The sequence below is a fragment of the Crocodylus porosus genome, unplaced genomic scaffold, assembly GCF_001723895.1.
Source record: "Crocodylus porosus isolate Cpor-Errol unplaced genomic scaffold, CroPor_comp1, whole genome shotgun sequence".
NCBI classification, from domain to species: domain Eukaryota; kingdom Metazoa; phylum Chordata; order Crocodylia; family Crocodylidae; genus Crocodylus; species Crocodylus porosus.
The window spans coordinates 57,336,469-57,357,035 of NW_017728886.1; the positions used below are offsets into that span (position 1 = coordinate 57,336,469).

The 20,567-nt window shown below is 43.5% G+C and overlaps 1 protein-coding gene across 5 annotated transcripts in view; it reads right to left on the reverse strand.

The window, feature by feature from the left end:
- The window catches only part of FAM126A (family with sequence similarity 126 member A), a 72,477-nt gene extending 63,371 nt beyond the window's left edge, over nucleotides 1-9,106 (reverse strand). For 2 of the 5 annotated variants that reach the window (XM_019534508.1, XM_019534534.1), the window contains exon 1: nucleotides 8,915-9,104. The gene's annotated coding sequence lies outside the window, so the exon portion shown is untranslated. Of the gene's footprint in view, nucleotides 1-8,821 lie in introns of all 5 variants that reach the window. The other 3 variants (XM_019534524.1, XM_019534516.1, XM_019534543.1) reach the window with 2 other exon arrangements.
- Between the last annotated feature and the right edge of the window lie 11,461 nt (nucleotides 9,107-20,567).

The window sequence follows — 20,567 nt, forward strand, 5'->3', positions numbered from 1 at the left end:
CCTTCCCGATAACACCAGCGCCGCAGTCTTTGGTTCACCGCGTGGATCCTCCTCTCCCTCCTCAGCCCATAGCCCAAGACTGGGAGGATCAACGAAAACACCACCTGAGCTCCCAGACCCCTAGGCCCCACAGTTTTCATCCCAAACTGCAATGAAATATTATTTACTGCAAAACAAGCATTGTGCATTTTCATTTGGGAAACTGCTGTATCGGAAGAAAGTATCTGGATAAGATTAAAACATTGTTTTTACTTATTGATTATAAAATAACTTTCTTAACGCTAAACAAAAGGTTTCAACAATTTCCTATTGTATATTTTGACAGAAAAATGTTCCATCAAAAACATTTCAAAGTAGCTCTTCCAGAAAAGTGAAGAATCTTATCTTTATAAACAGTTTCTTGTTTTTTATGTTTAAGATTAGAGAGTATGAGTTATACTTTTTATAATGTCATCAAATATTTAGATTACAATGGTTGAACAAAGAAAATGGCTACAAAAATGTAATGGTCATCTGACTGGTGATTGAGCACTTCTTAAAAAAACAGTATGAAAGACATTTCCTTAACTTTAAAATTAATAACATTATATAATAAAAAATAAATTATTTTTGCAAATAATGGAATTGGATTTTTATGCTTATTTTCTTGCCCAGTTTTTGCAGTTCTCTTGGCCAAGAAAAAGAAAATATAATTTTTGCATTCAGTTTCTCTGTCCATGTCATATGTAAGCACGATGCTGGAATATCTTGAGCAATAAGTGCTGCAGAGGACTATATATTTTTTATAAATATTTAGTAAAATTTAAAAAAAAATAATAGAAGCTTTTCTATTGATCTGAGATTTTGCTAACATTATTTTTCACATACCCAAATTATATGCTGAATTTGACCTGGCAGTATGCCAAAGCCCAGTTGTCTAAACAAGATGCTCAATATCAGTCTCACATTAATGTGATTAAGGGATAATGTTCATAACAGCAGAGGACAGGAAGCAATAACTCTTCTGATTTTGATTTAATACTGAAGAGAAGCTATTATAAAGCATCTGATAGCAGGAAAAAAAGCTTTTAATTCAAAAGCTATTAATGTTACTACAATTATGTGACAAGGCAAAGAGTACAGCAACCAAAACAACATATTTAAATTAAGAATAATCTCATGAGGGCAACAGAATCCATTGGTGCCTCTCTCTCCGACTTTTCAGAGAATGCACTGGGACAAATTATAGAGCCAGAGTGAGATTAAAAATGTACTTTTTAAAAGAGGTGCACTGATATACTGATCCATATTGGATCGGCAGTGATAAAAGCAAAATTGACATTATAGTCAATTGGCTTATTTTGGCTGGTCTAGCTGATAATGTCACGATAAATGCCACGTGCATGCATGCAGACACAGCATGCACACAGCCATGAATGCAGCCCAGCAGCTTAAAGAGCAGCGTCCAGCCAGTAAGTCTGGGGGGAGGAAGAAGCATGAAGGGGGTCAGATAGAGGCCCTCAGGGTGAGGGAAGGAATAGGGCTGGGGCAGAGGCAGGGGCTGCCCAGCTGGGGAGGGGCAGGGCGCAAGACAGAGCCATGGGCAGCTTGTCCAGGGAGCAGCTCCCAGTTGCTGCACACACCCCCAGGGGAGGCATGGGAGCATGTGCCCCCCAGATTTGTGCATGGGGTGAAGTCAGGCTATCTGCTGAGGGCTGGGGCCAGGGCCTGCGCCAGCCTCTTCTCAGCAGGGGAGCTGGGCTTGGGGCAGGTGGGGGCAGGGCAGGTGATTGTGGTGTTGGCAGGGGTGGCTACAGCCACTATAGCCACCCTGTAGCCTTCTCTCCCAGCACCTCTATCATCCACCCTACCCCCACCCACCCTGAGTGCAGCCCCTGCCCAGCCCCCCACTGGGAAAAAGCCAGTGTAGCCCCTGGCCCTGAGCCTGTACTGGGCAGCCTGCCCCCACCTCACACACAAAACTAGGGGATACATGCCCCCCCATGCCTCCCCCGGGGGTACAGAGGCAGGGAGTTGCCCCACCCTCCCACATTCTCAGGATGAGCTGCCCACAGCACTGCCCTGCTCAGCTAAACAGCATATGTCCCTGACCCTGCCCCACTCCCTCCCTCACCATGGAGGCTTTGATCTGCCCCGCAATACTCCTCCCCTACCCCCTCCCTCCTCCCGACTTACTAGTCAGATGCTGTTCTCCAAGCTGCCACACTGCATATCAGCTACCAGATCAGTATTGGCAGACTGGCCAAACAAAACCTTTTATCAGTGTACCCCTAGTATTTTTACAAGGTTAACAATTCACATAGCAAATTGTAAAGGATTAATCTGGATCATGAAATTGAACATGTAAGAATCTGTGTCGTCTCCCATGATGAACATAGGACAGGGGAGTGATGAATGTGTATTGTATACACAGAGGTGCTTCTTCTACCTAGTGCATCTATGCAGCAGTGCTGCAAAACTTGTAGCATTCAAGATTGCATTAGAAAGCATGAATGGATTAAAGAAATCTGGGGCAGCAGACACACTCTAATACAAGGACCCCCATCACCTTATCCAGGAAGTACGAAGAACAGGGCTGTCAGGCATCGAGAATTTCACACAATACTCCTACATTTGATAGCCCTTTCATACTTGGCTGTAAGTCAGTTGGAGTTTTACAAATCCAGCTGAGCTACAGACAAAATCTGGAACTTCTGATGACCTCTATTGTTAGCAGTGACTGTGTGGCAGCCACCAGTTAAAGCAAACAGAAGCAGAGGAAAGGAGCTGCTAGATAAGGAACAGAGAAGGGATGGAACAAGAATGGGAAAAGTTCATTTGGGGAGAGGAAACATGGAGGAGACCGGCTCAGGTCACAAATCTGCAAAGGTTCTCAGGTTTCACTGCTCTCTCAACTTCAGAGTCATACTATTGTTGGCTGGCTGCTATCTATAGGAAAAACAGGGGTCTTCATTTGCCAGGACTGGGAAACAGGGTGACAATTTTACCAGACCTTAAATACTGTTTTTAAGGTGAAGTTCACAGTCATGTGCAAAGTAACTACAAATATGCAAATTAACTATTACATGTCACCCACAGGAGTGCAAAACAAGTTGACATGATCTGGGAGAAAACTCTGAGGTGGTCACATGAGAGTTCCTTTTTTTCCTATTCCAGGAGCAGCAGCTCAAGGGCAACAATGAGATGGCTCTGTGATACTTTTGCCAGCATTTGGGTATAGGTATTTATGCGGACAGGTCAGATTACTTACACTCTTCAGTTCCTCTGCTGAGCTTAGGACCCCATTTGGTCCTGGAGTTTACATCTCTCAGAGCTATGTCTGAGGTGTGCTGACAAGTCAGGCAGATATCTCGGTATCAGATACAACCCAAAAAACCAAGACAGCAAACACAGAGCTAAAGTACCTAGGGGTAGGTAGGAGTAGGTATTAACTAGTGTATTACCTACACCAGGGCTCCAAACAGGCCCACAGCTGGCTAATCATCTTGCTACAGTTAGCTCCATACATTAATCAGGTCTGCTGGCATACAAGGACTATCAGTGGTTCACAGCTTCTAGCCTTTGCATGCTTCCAGCCATAGGGACAGGCCTGTTTTTCATAAGGGGTGCATCACTTGAGGGGTAATAGTTAATTTTTGTGGGTTACTATATTTGTTTTTTAGTTGTGACATTAAAAGTATATGGGAAGTGTTTTAAGTAGTTTAAAACTACATGAAACCAAAAGCACTACATCACTGTCATGAAATGCTTTTAGAATAACTATAGAAACAGTCTTAATGGGTTTAGACATATTCTGAAGCAAGACTGCTGTTCTTATGAGAAAATAGATACAGAAAAAAAAATACACATGGGAAATTAAAAGCATGACTGACACTTTTACCTTTTCTAAGTCATTATTATGAAGTTGGTTTTGGAGTCAATATATGGATTTTTCCAGCTCTTACAGACTTCATGTCCTGTTTTTTTTTAAATGAACTGTAATAAAACAGCATGCACTTGCCAAGGATAGATATAGCCTTTCTTCACGCTTTTAGGCCTCAGAAACTTTGAAAGAGTCTTGCAGAAGTGGTAATAATGTAAGTGAGCATCTTCCACTCACCCCATTCATCTCTCCAGTTGAATAAATGCTTGTGACTAATATAAGAGAAAAAAATATCCAGCTCTGAGGTAAACAAACTGATGCAGAACACGCTGATGAGCAACCAGGTGTCTGTTTTTCCTCTATGAAAAGCATCGGCTGCTTTGATTTGATTCTTTGTTTTATCTTCCAACAGAGCTCTTTTCCATTTGCTGAAGGACGAAACCTCAGCCAACATTTCCCCCCATTGTTTTTAGTTTATAAAAAGACTTGCCTAAAAAAATTGCTTTCCTCACTGTGGAAGGTCATGAACCTGATCATTTGGCCATCTATGAGTTTTTAATTTTGAGCACAGGGATTGATTTCAGCCTGCAAGACCATGCAAAGGAGGAGAAGCAGACTCTTAGCTTTATCAGGCCAGCTGCTTTCTCAGCATTCACTTCCTGCAAAGCCTGACATTTCAGAGAAGAAAGCCTTATTATTCACTGGGCTGTACTCTACAAAAAAGAAAAAATTCAAATGTGGGGTTATAAATTGATGTAGTGAGCACCCTGTTGATTTTTAAAAGCCATTTATATTTTAGCTTAGCAGCTTCCTTACGGATATGGCTTGCTTTGTGCTATAGTCCATGTGATCGTGTGCTGCCAGAATTCATTCTTTTACATGTGTGGCACTAACCAAAATGTAAAGCAGATAATCCCAACCAACTATTCATACTTGTATCAGGTATCAATTCAGCATTTTTAAAAGAATCAAGCCAACAAAAATTCTGATTCTTTTTTTCAGGTGGAAATGCATGAACTTGAACACCTCCTTTACAGCCAACTAAGCTCCATTTTACTGAGCAATATCAAAATACTGATGGCTTCTTTTTATAGACATGCAGGACAAATCTCTTACTACCTGCACACAGAAAACTCCCAGCTGGGGCTGCGGATTGGCATTTAATAACCGTAGAAATACATGTTTCCTATTCCAAACCATCAGTATCTTAAGATTAACAAATACATGAGAACAGCTTAGTTTATAGAAAGTGTAGAGAGATTGCTTGTTATGAAAAAGTAGGATATTCTGGAAGAAACAGTTTTAAAAGGAAAAAGAGAACGCTGGACAAACTTAGGAGACTGTTCCAAGCTACACATAGGGGGCCATGTGAATGAAAGTTCACAGCTGAGAAGGCAGGAAGGTGGCAAAGGGAATGCATACATGCATGTATTGCCCTACACGAACAAAGCAATTTATTGGCAAAAACTGAAGCATGCATACATTGACTAGAAACTTAATATTCAGCCCAATTCATTAGAGCTAAAAAATAGAAAATCTTTAACCCTGCTAGGTATCTTGAGGGGGAAAAAAACATGCATATTGTAAGTTTTTCTTCTTCTTCCCTTGGACAAATGATGTTTCTGTAATTTATATCCTTTACAGCATTTTCCATTGCCACAATGACATCTACTGGTGGGGACAGGGTTAAACACCTGAAGATTTCTTTGTTAGCTTCAAACATTTTGCATCAGTATGTTTGGCATCAGGCAACAGCCTACTTTGTCGACAAGACCTCATGTCTCCCTGAGCCAGTTAGTTTCTAATGGACCACCCTAACCTGCTTATTCTTGGCACAGGGTCACTTATTAATAATAGATTTCAATAACAGTTGAAATACCAGGTACATGAAGTGCCAATTACCCAGTAAGGTCTTTTAAAATTATTAGCTGATGAAGAAACAAGCATGTCAAAGCAATTAACATCCATTTCATCTAAGAGTAAAGCACAACATAAAACTGGTATTATAAAAGTGTCTGTTACACATCTTTTCAATAAGACCAAACTGTAGATTTTTTCAAAAGAAACAAGAATCCAAAAATTGTTTATACAGATCCTAGCTTGAAGGTGTTTTTATTTATTTAATAATTTAATGAGAATCAGTGGTTTTTAACTGTAGGAAAAAAATATATAGTTTTGGAAGGTGAATGCAAGTACATCTTTGGTTGTTCTCAGTTAAACTTTAGCATCTTCTTCTCGGCCCAGTGTTGTAGACATGTTTTGCCGAGTTGGCTGTGGAGTATTTCTGGAGTTTGTTTGGGGTAAAATTAGTGTACTGAAATATGTATCCATGTGGAACAAGTTATCTGGAAATAAACATTTCTAAAGGAAAATACTGTTCTGTGTCTTTACTGATTTTCCTTAATTTTTTTTGCCATTGTAGGAATGTGAATGCATCTTGGAAACACTTAACAGGCTGTCTTTCTTTACTCATTGTACCTGGTGGCTCCAAAAAGAAAATATTTTAGTCCCATGCTTAAGGGGATCCAATGACTAGAGTGAAGACAAAAAAAAGAGACACAACTAACAAGTTTTGTGCCCTGGGCAAAACCCTGCTGGAGAGTAGGGTGGAAATGGTCAGGGTTGTTATTTTCCCTGCCCTGGGGACTCAAAGACTCCATCTGCTGCCGCTGTGTCACTCTTTGCCCACCCCAGCTGTGCACACTGCTTCTGCACTCAGCTGCTACTACTATGGCAAAGAATCCCCAGGGAGCACCCCCTCCAAGCTGGCACCTGGGGCTGGTGTCCCCCTACCCACCTCTGCTTACACTACTGGGATGATGTTCCCAGTCCATCCTCTGTCCTCCACGCAAACCCTTAGAAAGGCCTTTGGGGAGTTCAGAGAAAGAGGGATTAGTGTCCTGGAAGCAACTGGCATGTGGTGGCAAAGGAAATTTGCACCTGCAGGAATTGTCAGTACATGAATTTGGGGGAAGGCAGAAAGGGTCCATTTAGATCCTGGTTATTACTGCAGAATGAACTTATGCATTTGTTTTTTTAGGGGAGAAAACAGTGGGAAAACAAGGCTAAATTCTGCCATTGAACAAGACAGACATAAAACAATCCTGGTTGAAGAAGGTCCCAGTCTAAATGGCAGGTGAGGCAAGACTCACTGGAAACCTTAGAAGAAGGCTTCAACATAAAACAACCATTTGTGAGGAGTAACAGGTGGATGTGGCTGATATCAGATACTGGAGACGAATCACTGGGAGAAATTGCAGTTGCCAGAGAGTAAGGCTTAGTGCACAAGGCCCTGGAGTTATTCCATGCATAGGCAACACATGAAAGGCCATCTATACTTGGTTCTGTTGCCTGCAGAACTTCTAGCACCACAGGGCAGCAGCTGTGCAGAAGCCAAGCAAGTGCTTCATACAGCTCCAATCTGCAGTATGTCAGGACATGCAGTACAGCTCAAGAAGCTACCAGCTGCTGGAGGGCCCAAAGCAATCAGCAGAAAGCTGGAGATGTCCACACCCAGCTTCTTGTCAAGCCTTCTTTTGGTCAGTGAAGTGGTATTAGTTTTCTGCAGAAAAAGAGGTTCTACTACTATACTGCAGCTGTGTGTGTAGACCAGACACTTTTCAGAATGGAAGGTGAATATGAAGAAACCCTACTGTTTACACCAGTGGTTCATATCCTGAGTAAATCCTGCAGGAGAGTGGGAGTGCAGGAATCTTATTCAGACCCCACTTGCTGCTGCCACTGCAATATAGTTTTCTCCCAGTACCAAAACAGATTTCCCATGATCTGCACAAAATGCTCCTTTTAAATACATCCCAATATACTAGAACTTTTTTTTTGCATTACTTACTGCAATATTTTTTAACCTATTACAAAGTATTCTACAAAAGTAGAGTCACATAACTCCTCTTTTCTGAAAGCAAAATTAAATAAGCAACACTTTTAGCAAATGCTAGCACTGTTTCTCAGACAGATGTTAATAAACTGGAGCAACAAGGAACTACTACAGTTCAGATGGATGTCTGCCATATATTAGAGATCACACTGTAGAGGTTCATATGCACAAAAAAGGAGCAGTGAATAGGGAACAAGAACACTGAGGAGAACAGTTAAAGACAGACATGGCCATTTTACAGTAGCAGGAAAAACAACAACAGGTTGTTACTGTCACAGTAATCATGCAAACTGCACCTCATCTCCTGTGACTCCCTGAGCACACTCCTGGCCGTACCCCAGGCCTCTAGCCATCACTTGTTCCTCCTGATGGAATCACACGATTCCTTCACTTGCAAGCCAGGCTGTGGCCACGGTACTATCAGTTGCGATTTCCTCCGTTCATGTGACAGGCTCAGATGCTGAAGTTCTGTTCTCTCTGGTAGCAAATGCAGTAGTAAACAGCAACCAACTTCCTCACAGCATGGTGTTATTTATTTCAAACAGTAGTACTTCAGGGAAACTATATTTTAAGAGAGTTAAACAAACTGTACTCAGATCTTTTTTCCCCCCTAAGGCTTACCACTTTCTAAATCTGGGAAGGCTTTATTTCCATGCAATCACAGAAAAGCAAGGTTGGAAGGGACCTTCAGAGGTCATCTAGTTCCACCCACCCCCTTCACAGGATCATCTTTATCCAAGCCATCCCATACAAATCCCTTGTCTAACCTATTAGTCAAACTACAGAATCAACCCCGACACAACCACAAGGCACAACACCTGCCACAGGTAAACAACAGTGGCCAACGTCCTGCTGCTGCAAGGGTTATTAAAATCCACACGAGAGAGCCAAGGAAGAGGGCCACTCCCCATACTATAAAAGAGACACGAGTGCGGCGTCCGCGTCCGGCACGAGCACTACAGCCTAAAGGGGTTCTCTCACGTCTATATGGAGAGTCCTAGGGACGAGGGTCACAAGCCAACGGGCCAAGAGAGAGAAACAAATGCAGGTAAAAAGACACTCACAGTGTAACACCGTGCAGGCAAAGGGTAAGTAACAGGTAGCAGTCAGTGCCACTAGAATACATACATTCAGCACATAAAGTTCCCTCTCCCCACCTCTGGAGGTGTGCCCGGGAACCAGCCTTCAGTCCAGAGTCACTCTGCACAGGTCTCCAAGTCGGGGATCACACGCATCCAGCCCGTGGCTCCAGCTGTGCCGCTACCTCGCTTCCCCTCTCCCCGCTCTCTCCCGCTCCCAGGCACGTAGCCAGGACGGAACCGTCCGCTCACTTCCTCTCTCCGCCCAGAGGCCTCTGGGACTCGTAGTCCACAATCACAGCCGGCGGCACTCCGCCGCTCATCGCCTGTCACCACTTCCTCTTCCTGCTTCCAGAGGCCTCTGGGATTTGTAGTCCAGATTTACAGCAACAGGACTCCGCGAGATTACCCCTAACAGATGGGGAAGCATAGGTGTTGGTCTAGGGACACAGGCACACAAGGGTCTTTGGGTAAATCCGATATCTTTTATTAGACCAATTCAAATAGTTGCGGGGGGGGGGGAGAAATTCTTCTCTGCAAGCTTTTGGGTACAAACACCCTTCTTCAGGCTGAGGAAGTCTGCAGTGGGATATGCTCTTCCTGGATGGGATGGAAGAGAACAGAACAGAACAGAACAGAACGCTGTTCTCTGGTCTCGCTTCGATTCCATCCAGGAAGAGCACAGACTCCCTCAGCCTCGAGGAGGGTGTTTGTACCCAAAAGCTAGCAGAGAAGAATTTTTCCCCCTCCAACTATTTGAGTTGGAGTAATGAAAGATACCAGATTTACCCAAAGAACCATGTCTCCCCCTTCTAGTTCACATTCATAATACATTTCCAATTCACACCATGCAATTACGTTACACAGTGCATAAGTGACAGAAGGCCCCACCCCAGTCTGACCACGGAGTAAAATTCTCTGGATCCCGAGCATGGCAGTTGCTCTGACCCTGAGAGAAGTGGCAAGACCCTCTATCCAGGTTTAAGCCCCAGCAGCAGCACTGGCACACCACAGTCAAAATCCTTAGCCCTGCCTGCAGCCAATATACAGTACTCCTGAGGAAGGCAACAACAACAACAAAAAAAGCAGCATATAGAAGCAGGAAAGAAAAGAAGTCCTTTCAAGCCCCATTTGGCAACTGGCCAAGCCCAGAGGCTAGGAAATACCTATAGTAGAGCATAGGCAATTTATTTACCAGTAGATAAATTATATAAATATACTATTTTACCTATAGAAACCCTCTCTCCATGGTCATCTCTTAACGCATCTCCCCCACCCACTCTCAGATGTTTTTAAGTGTTTGGCAACCTCTTAATCTCCAAGTTGCAGCCTGAAGTTTGCATCTTTCTTGGAAACTACATGTAACATCCTTGCAGCTGATAGCTTTGCATACTGTCTTTTTAATGTGTGCTTGGGCTCTCATCTGGAAAGTAAGTGCATGTTTCCTGTTTCTTTTTCCCCAGAGCAAGTTAGATCAATACAGGAAATTCTTATAATCTAATATCCATACATGATCACTTCCCCTCACTGGCCCAATCATTTACAGTTTTCATAAAGCTGTTACAATTTGGCACTCATACATAACATAAAATTAATTCTTGTTATGGTTATCCCCCATTCCTAATATTATTGCAAAACATTATGGTCACATCCCTTAGATCAGCCTCTCAACCTACAGGTCATGACCCAAACGTGGGTCACAAGAATATATGAAAGGGTCATGAACAAACTTTAAAAGTGGATCATTTTGCACGCTGCTTGTGCTTCACCATATGTTAACACTGTGCCTACTAATAAACAGGGATCTAGGTTTTCCATTTGCCATGGGAAAAAACATGTTTTTTTCCTCCCTTAAAGGAAAAAAACTTGAGAAATGCAGCAGGCTTACAGACGCATCTGTGATGCCTCCTGTGTAGCTCCTGCCCTGCTCCAACTCTAATGTTGCTCTCCCTAGATTGCTCCCTCACCAAGTCCTGTTCTTTTGCAAGTTGAGTAAGGGAGGCTGCCCAGAGGCCTTAATGCCAACACTTCCCACACCATGTCTCTCCTGGACCCCACTTGTCCTAATCCAGCCCTCAGGCCTGATAGGTTCCTCTTGGCCCAACTATGACTTCATAGGGCACCTAGCCTTAAAAGCAAATTGCATGGCTCCATTCTTTCCCTATACTACACCCCAAGCTTCACAGGTGTTCCCCAAGCATGTTATATTCACACTCAGTCCCCCTTGGGCCCTTGGACCCCCAGACCCTTAACTCAGCCTTTCTTCAGAGCTTTCAGCCATCCCAGTCCCTCTAGATTCCTGGACCCTCAGTTCCATGCACAGCCCCTCTCTCTCTGGGCTCTAGACCCCTGGTCTCATATTCAGCCCCTGCCTTGTCTCCCAGGCCCCTGGTCTGGCTCACAGCCCCTCTCTCCAGACTTGTGGACCCTCATCCAGCTCTTGCCTTGTCACTAGGCCTGTGGACCCTCTGATCTGATTGCCAGTGAACCATCAGCTCCTGAACTTCCAGGTCCCAAACTCAGGTACTCCTTGCCTTAGGACCTCCTTGGGTCTCATATTCCAGCCCTTTATGGGACTGGGGCTCATGGATCCCTACTCTCTAGACCTCTGCACCCACTGCCGGGTCCCACTTTTATCCTCTCCTGGGCTGTTGGATCTTTAAGTAAGCCTTGCCTGCCCTTACAGGGCTCCAGGCTAAACTGCTAGTACAACCTAATAACAAACGTCTGCCGTCTGCAGGCATTCAAGCCCTCTCTAGACTTAACATAAACCAGGGCCACCTGCCTATATAACCAAGCCCCTCCCTACCCCAGATACCTTCCCTTATTCCCCAGCTTGCAGAGTGGTTTTCTTTCAGCATTCAGGAACTCTGCTGCTACAACTTCTTCACCGTACGGTTCCTAGGACTGGACTGCCTAGGTTGCTCTGGCTCAGGGCTTATACAGCTGCCAGTCAGGTGAGTCCTTAATTACCTACCTTTGCCACCTGCAAGCAGCCTCTCAGCCTCTCAGGCTGCTTGCTCCCTTAAAGGACCAGGAACATCTCAGCACCCTGCTGAGAGCAACTGGGGGTTTCCCTTTACAGGCTGGTAGAGTTCCAGCCTGCAAGGCTACTGGGAGCAGTGGGAGGAAGGTGATTATCATACATGCACATGGCAGCCAGGCAGCATGGAGAGCAGCTCCCACAACTCCCCATAGGTAAGTCTATGGAACAGACAGTGCAGCTCAGATGATGCATCGGGGAGGGGGGCACACATCAGGAGAGAAATGGGAGCACTTCCCCCAGCACCCACAGCTGGCACAGGGCTATAGTCTGGCTGGATTGGCATGGGCAGAAGCAGCATCTGTGGTTCATCATCAGGGAGGACCTGGCACGGGAGAATGGAAACAGCGACACTCATTGTTGCTGTTGCTACTACTGGGACCCCTGCACCACCAGCAGTGCAAGAAATAACAGACTGGGGGGGAGGGGGGCATGCTAACCTCACTTGCCCAACACACCCACCCCATGCCCTGGGGGGGTTGGGGCCTGGGGGCAGGGGACAGTGTGTCAGGAGTGAGGGGCACCAGCAGGGCTGGGTGGTGAGGGGCTGTGGGTTGGGAGTGAGGGGCACCAGCAGGGCCAGGGGGCTTTTTTTCTACATAAACTGTTCATCGTCTGGACTGGCCATTGATTTACAAATGGGTCCTGGTGCAAAAAAGTTTGAGAACCACTGCCTTAGATAAAAGAACAGACTGTGTGTGACTATGACCACATGAAAGAACATTTTTAATGTGCTTTCTTCTTTTATGCTGTATTATGCTTATCTAGAAAAATCAGCCATCATAATCCTTAAATGCTTCTTCACCCTATAATCTAAATGAGGATTAGAACTGTCAAAATCCTACTAGCGCTCTCTGATTTCCATTTACTTGCTTCAGACCATCAGGATTACTGGGTTTTGAGCTCCATGGTTTAGTTTATAAAGACATTACTAGCACATCAAATATGTATAAATATCAGCGCATTAATCTGATGGTAAATTAAAGGAAAAATTGTTTTGGCCATTTATCTTTTATCTATCTATGGTATCTAATTATCAGATCAACAAAGAATATGCAAACTCCTTAGATACCTATGGTCTAAACCCTAAGAGCTAGAATGTGGCTTTTGTAGAGAAGCCTTGAACAGTAGGTACACAGATAATTTAATCACACATAGCCACAATCTATCTTCTTTGTTTGTTCCACTGCTTCTCCAACACAGTGAAACCCTTCTCCAAGCCAGTACAGATGGCATCAGCCTCATCCCTTCCCTTTTATATACTGTCCAGCTCCCCTTGGGCCAATAGAAACAAGTAGATTCCCCAGCATGCAAAGAACATGAGTCTATTACTGAGCTCCGCACAGCAAGATGATACACACTTATGCACATGCTTAACTTTAAGTATCTGATCAGGGCTGGAGCTTTTTCTGCTCTTTGCAACATCACTGTAAGCAGCTTCCTTTAAGCCCTTGCAGGGACTATTCCTATTTAAGGCTGTCACATTTCTCATAGATCCTGTCTCCAATGAGTCCCATCATTTTGCAATCTTATATTCCCATGCTCTAGTCATTTTTCCCAAGACATATTCTAAATTGCTTCCTAAGTTTAACATAGAAGGGAATCATTTACATACCACTAAAATAACACAACTGCTTGACGGTACACAGCTATGCTATGCAGCATTTTAAGACAGTGAGAAAAGCATGCCCATCTAAATAAAACCTCAGAGGAATTTTAGACCAGCAGAATGTAATCACTCCCTTGCAATCTGGCCAAAAAACCAGGAGCAAAATTAATATCTTATGCAAGTAGCTGCAGCCCTGTTAATGTCAATGGATTTGCATTTGTTTACAACATGAATTTGGCCTCAGGTCTAACAGCCCTGTTTTGTTTTGTTTTTTTAAATACATCTTTATCTATCAGGAGAGCTAAAGACCTTTGTTTTCTGTTTCATCATGCCGCCTCTTACAAACTTGAACAAACTATAAACAGTATCTTTGTTGTTTACTCTCAAGGAATAATCATCTATACTGTTTCCTGAAGCATGTGGATTTTCCATGACCACACATTTTTTCCATATCGGTGGAAGGGTACACACAGAGTACCCTGACACAGGTCAGGGCATAGACAAGTATGTGCTCTCTGCATACAAAACTGTTCCAGGAGGTAAAGCTCAGATGAAGCAGCTCCATGTGTCCCCAGTGCAGGACAATAGTGGACAGATACTGTCTGGACCTTACATATTTGCAAAGTTCACTATGAATTTGCTTGTATCAAAGATCATCCAAGAGGAAAAAATACTTTTTCCTCTGCAGGCATATCTGCTGATAGACTGACAAAGAGATGAAAGAAAGAAAATGTTGTTATTCTGACATGTCCACAGCAATGTCTTTGGCAACTTTTCAAAGAAGTTAGCTGCTATGCAAAAATATTTAATGTGGATGTTGGAAAGCTTTAAAGACTGTTTCTTTCAAAATAAACGTTACCCAGATAATGGTCTCAGTTACATTAGTGTCAATCCAGAGAATTTCATAGACTGCAACAGAATTATTCTAGATTTGCATCGGATATGAGAGCATAACATGACCTTTTATGTACCATTGGTATTACTTCTGCATGCTGTATAGAATGCAATATCAATCATGCTCATAATACAAAAGCATGGTTTCCTTAATAGCAACTCAGAGTGCAGATTTCTCCAAACTCCTGCTGGTCTGTCCCTGGGCTTAGTACTTATAAAGCAGTTTCATGCTGCTTTCTAAAGGCCATGGGACTCAGACCAGTCAGTGAGAAGGCAAGGTTTGTGGGGTGGGGGTTGTCATTTTTATCAAAGGATTGCCAAAATGGCTCCACTTGTTTATGGGAGGCTTTCAGATATTTGAAAACTGCTATTATGGCCCACCTTTAATCTACTTTTCTCAAAACTAAACATGCCTAGTTCCACTGGCACACGCACCCTCCGCTCTCCTGCCCCCCCACCCCCCCTCAAGATTGGCTGCTGCCAGAAGCGCCTGTGGGTGGTTGCCAGTTGTGCTCACCACATGCCCCCCTTCACTGCCAACACTGCCACGGCTACCTGCAAAAGCTCCCAGCTTGCCACTGCCATGCCCCTGCCACCACTGCCTGTGGATGATTGCTACGCCTCCCCAGCCTCAGGAGGCATGCAACATTCATGCCTAGTTCTCTCAACCTTTCCTCATACAACTTGCATTCTAACCCCTTTCTCATATTTGTCCAGTCATGGGAAAAGTTTATGAACAATGTAACTAGTTAATTTTAAAGGCTGCTAACTTTTAACATAACGTAAGTGGAAATATTTAACTTTTTTAAGTAGTTAAAAGGTAAGTTAAAAAAAGAGTAACTAGTTAAAAGTTAAATTAATTTGTGAGAAGTGTATGAAACACAGTGAATTGCCTCTTAGCATCATTTTTCATTTTCAAATGCAATGCACATGTTTCTTTTCCATAAGCCCACAGAAGCACACTAATTTACTTGGAACTTACCCTGGTTTATCTGAAAACAATGTTATACTTGTCACACAGTCTTCGGAATAACAAGTTACCAATACCTATGTAATGTTAGATCCTTCTCACCCTCTCCATGTGAAGTACTTCATAAAAGTCAATGCATCACATAGGTATACAAGAATAACAAAGGAGATATTCATAGCCAGGTGACAAATGAAACTTCTGTTGCTACAATTTTTATTGCTCAAAAGGGTATGAAATGCATCTGAATTTAGAAATAATGAGAGTCTAAAAATCAAAATTGGACTGAAGTGAGAAAATCAGTTTAAATGAGAAAAAGAATGTTCAGTTGCATAGCAGAAGCTGTTTAAACTTACTAATTGAACTTCAGCAAAAGCTGCATTTCAGAATTTTACATCTGACAATTTCCCTCTTGGCTTGCAAAATTAAGCCCCCACTGCTGAACAATTACTCTACATGGGCAGATGGGGGAACACTTGTGTTATAACAGATGAATAGCTTTTTCATAGTAGATGACATCTCAGATAAGTTTCTCACAGATGAGAAGTAATGCTCAATTTCTTGGGCCCTGGGCTGCTGGTTCTGATCTTCATTAACATTTAAAGTCATCATCTGCTTCACCCTCACTAATTGTTCCCACTCCTACTGGGATCAGTGTCTCTGCTTGCTTGTGCTTGTTTCCTCTCCTGCAGCCAGCTGGCTGCCCTGTTGATTTCATGCTGGCATTTTCTGTGCATTTGCAGAACTAAGGAACTCTGGAGCTTGTAGTTCTTAAGAGACCATATCTCATAGGAAGGCACACTACTCTCTCTCAAACAAGAAGTCCTAGTTTCAATAAAGAAATTGGCTGTGTCAGGAAAAATTCTGGGAAAGCCAGATTTCAATTTTTTTAAACTTTTAACTTAACTTTAACCTTTTTTAAGACGGGTAGGGTCCACTATAGTTAACTAGTTAAAGTTAAAAGTTAGCCATTTCTTTAACTTTTTTTAAACTAGTTAATTCCCATGCCTGTATTTGTCAGTTGCCTCTAGATCCTCTCCAGTTACTTTACATCCTTCCTAAAATGTAGAGCCCAGAATTGAACTCGATAATTCAGCTGAGGTTTAACAAGCACCAAATAGAGCGGCACTATCAAATTCCATGTCTCACATATAATATTCCTGTTAATGCAAACCAAAACTGAATTTGCCTTTTTTTCTTCCTTTGGTGACTGCATGAATGGCCAATTAATTTGTCTGTGATTCACCATGCCCCTCAGGTTCTTCTTGACACTGTCATAGTTTTATCAAGACTACAGGGCTAGGGACAGAAGTTACACATAAACCAGTTTAAATGATCAGAAACTAGTTTAAACCTGTACCAGAACATAAGTTCAGTGCATATAAACCAGTTTAAAAATGGCCAAAACTGGTTTAAGATAAACCTGGTCGAATGTAGTATCAGACTTAACTGATTTAGGTCAAACCAGTTTATGAAACTGCTGTCCTAGATACCTTCCTGATTCAAGTTAAATCAGTCTCCCAGCAAGCTTTTCAGCCCTGGGCTGGGCTGGGCTGTGCTGTCTGCTCCAGAGAGCAGGGGTAGTCCCCCCCCTCTGCTCCCTAGCCGGAGCAGCGAGGACTGGGCTCACTGGCCAGCTCCTGGCCGCCCAGGCAAAACCTGGCTGAGGGCTGGGACCAGAGAATGGGGTTAAATTCACCTTTCCCTGAGTGCAGAGTTGCCCTGCCTTGCTAGCTTACTTAGTGCTGACTACGACTGTGGACTAGAAATCCAGGAGGCACCTAGAAGCAGGAGGAGGACGTGATGAGCAACCCTTCAGAGTCCTGCTGCTGTGAGTGTGGAATGCAAATCCCAAAGACCTCATGGACAGCTGGAAGAGGAAACACACACACAGCTCATGCTGGCTTTAATGTCCCCCAGCTTCTGACTTGAGCCACATTTCCTGAATCACTAGTAAATGTCTGTTCATTTGACTATTGGTTCAATCTTTGCAGCTTAGACTAACCTGCAAAGATTGAATCAAATCAGCCTTGGGCTTTTTGACTGACTGTACTTGGCCCTGGAATTTTCCATTGTGCATTAAAATGTATTAGGACCCTTGGCAGGAATATATCCATGCAGAATATCTTTATATGATACCCCTGCAGGAGAAACCAAAAACGTTCTCCAATTAAATTACTGGGACTAAAATAAAGCAAGAGGCTGTATGTATGCCAACTGTGCAGATACCTAAAGTTCCATCTCATCAGGTAAAATGGTTCTAGCTACAAACATAAAGCCACACTTATCCTGGGATTCTAGAAAAAGTGGATACTAGATACTGTCTGACAAGACTATCCATCACACAACTTTGATACAAGTACAAATTACTCTGTTCATCTCATACAGTATTCTCCAGTTCTGCAACTCCACTGTATTTCTACGTCCAAGATGAAATTCACTCAGAAGCAGAGAACCTTTACAAGGTCCTGGGCAAAACATGAGCTCCAGTGAACTATTAAATGGATCATAGGTGACATGTAGGGATGGATATGTGCCCCCTAAGAGCAAGCTCTCTCAGCTTAAGCGATGGGCTGGGAGGGAAGAGGGGAACAGGTGGAGCACTGGTGTCCTTCCTCCCACCAAGAAGTGCCATGGAGGACCGCTGCGGTCACTGATGGTCCCCATTCAGCCTGCTGTCGCCACCACCATGCCTGCACCAGTGGGGACTGCCTGCCACCACCATGCCCTTGCCACCAACACTGCCACTGCTGCCTGTGGGTGGTTGCTGTGGCCCCTCAACCTCTGGAGGCAGGCATCGCCTATGAAGTGGATTGTGCAGAAGCCACCCAATGTGCTCGCTCTGTCTTTATGTTGGTATGATATCCAAAACCTTACATTAGGAATACAAAAAGTCATGATTTGTTAGGTCCCAGGTGAGCAGTAGCAGAGCATCACTGCAGCCACAAAACCTGCTCAGAAATTTGGAGGTGAGAATTCCATAGTCTCTTACTGCCTGAGTTTCTTGCATTAAGCTTATTTAACTGGACTTGAGTTTCATGCTCATTATACAAATAAGGGACATAGGCTAAAAAGGAAGATTTAAGGCAATAGCTAAAATTCCATACATCCTACCTACTCAAAACCACACTGAATGATTTTCTATTTGGATGCTCCCAACTAAAATTACCCTCCCAAAAAACTGCATCTTTATGTACAGGCACTAAAGCAGGACATCCTGGACAGGAAACTAGAGTAATACTTGATGTGACAGGTCACAAGCTAATGCTAATGCCTCAGTGATTTTTCTAGTAGGAAAATTTACAAAAATTTATATTTCAATCTGTATTTGAATCTCAATTCTGTAGTTTTGTTGTCAGCCTCACCTTCAACTTCAAAAATACATCAGCAATAGTTTTGTAATATAAAGAATACATCTACTTTTTAGACCACTGACCGACCACATCAGCAATATCTAAATAATAAATCAGTGTTATATTTTAGTTTCATATACATGACTTTGTTCCAAGGTAGGTACCTCATTTGTATGTGCCATGGAAATGACTCAATCATTGTTTCCTTGGAGGCCTCCCATTACAGAGAGCATTTTTTATGGAAAACATGGTTTGTTTAAAACATATAAAAATATCACTGGGTCTTATTAAAGGAGGGATAGTATGTACATGTACCTTTAAATAATGGTAATGGTAGTTTTCCATGATTAATATGAAGATTTTCCATTTTCATAGACATGAGGGCTGGAAGGGACTTCGGAAGATCATAGAGTCCAGCCCCCTGCCCCAGGGGCAGGAAGTCAGCAGGGGTTATAGGATCCCAGCAAGACAAACATGCAAATGTCTCTTGAAGGTATTCAAAGTAGGTGCTTGAACAACCTTTGGCAGCAGTCTATTCCAAACCTTGGAGGCTCAGACAGTAAAGAAGTTCTTCCTTATGTCCAGCCTGAAACGGTCATTGGAGGAGTTTGTGACCATTCAATCTTGTCATCCCTTGGAGCACTCTGGTGAACAGGCATTCCCCCAGATCCTGGTGAGCACCCCTGATAAACTTATAGGTGGCCACCAGATCCCCCTGATCCTTGTTTTTCCAGGCTGAATAGTCCCATACCTCTCAGCCTCTCATCATAAGGTTTTCCTGACCTCTGATCATGCGTGTGGCTCTTCCCTGGGCTCTCTCAAGCTTCTCCACATCCTTTTTGAATTGTGGAGCCCAAAGCTGGACACAGTACTCCAGATGCGGCCTCACCGAGGCCAAGTACAACGTGAGGATGATGTCCTGGGATTTGCTTGAGAAGCATCTATGGAGGCAAGCCAGTGTTTTGCTGGCTTTACTAGCTGCAGTTGATGGGTCATGTTCATCTTGCGGTCAATCATGACCCCCCAAGTCCCTTTCATCCGTAGCGCTAGCCAGCGTAGCACTGCCAAGCCGATAAGGATGCTGCAGATTTTTCTTCCCAAGGTGGAGAACCTTGCATTTTTTGGTGTTAAACACCGTCAGGTTCTCATCCATCCATTTCCTGAGCCTGTCAAGGTCAGCCTGGATTGCCCTCCTGTCCTCAGGTATGGATGCTTTACCCCAAAGTTCGGTGTTATTGGCAAACTTGGCTAGTCTGCTTCTGATACCAATGTCACATCATTAATGAAGATGTTGAATAGTATAGGCCCAAAAACAGAGCCTTGAGGGACCCCACTGGTCACAGCACACCATGATGATTGACTTCTATCAACCACCACCCTCTGAGTCCTACCACGGAGCCAATTCCCTAGCGAATGGATCATGGTGAGGCCAAGGCTGCAGTTAGCCAGTTTTACTTAAAACATATGGGATACCAGATCAAGGCTTTTTTTAAAGTCAAGATATACAACACCAATCTCTTCTCCCTTGTCCAGGATAAGTCAGCTGGTCATGAAAAGAAATTAGGTTGGTCAAGCAAGACCTACCTGTGATGACTAATCCCTCAGGATGCTGCTATTGGCCAGTCTGTTAAGAACGGCCTCTTTGATAATCTTTTCTAAGATCTTCCCTGGGATAGAGGTCAGGCTGATGGACCTATAGTTTGCAGGATCCACTTTCCTCCCCTTCTTGAAGATAGGCACCACATTGGCCTTCTTCCAATATTCGGGCACTTCACCAGAGCGCCAGGAGTTGAGCCATGATGCTCGCCATCTCCTTGCATTCTCCCATCTGGTTTAGCAGAGGTCCAATGTTGCCCTTGCATTTC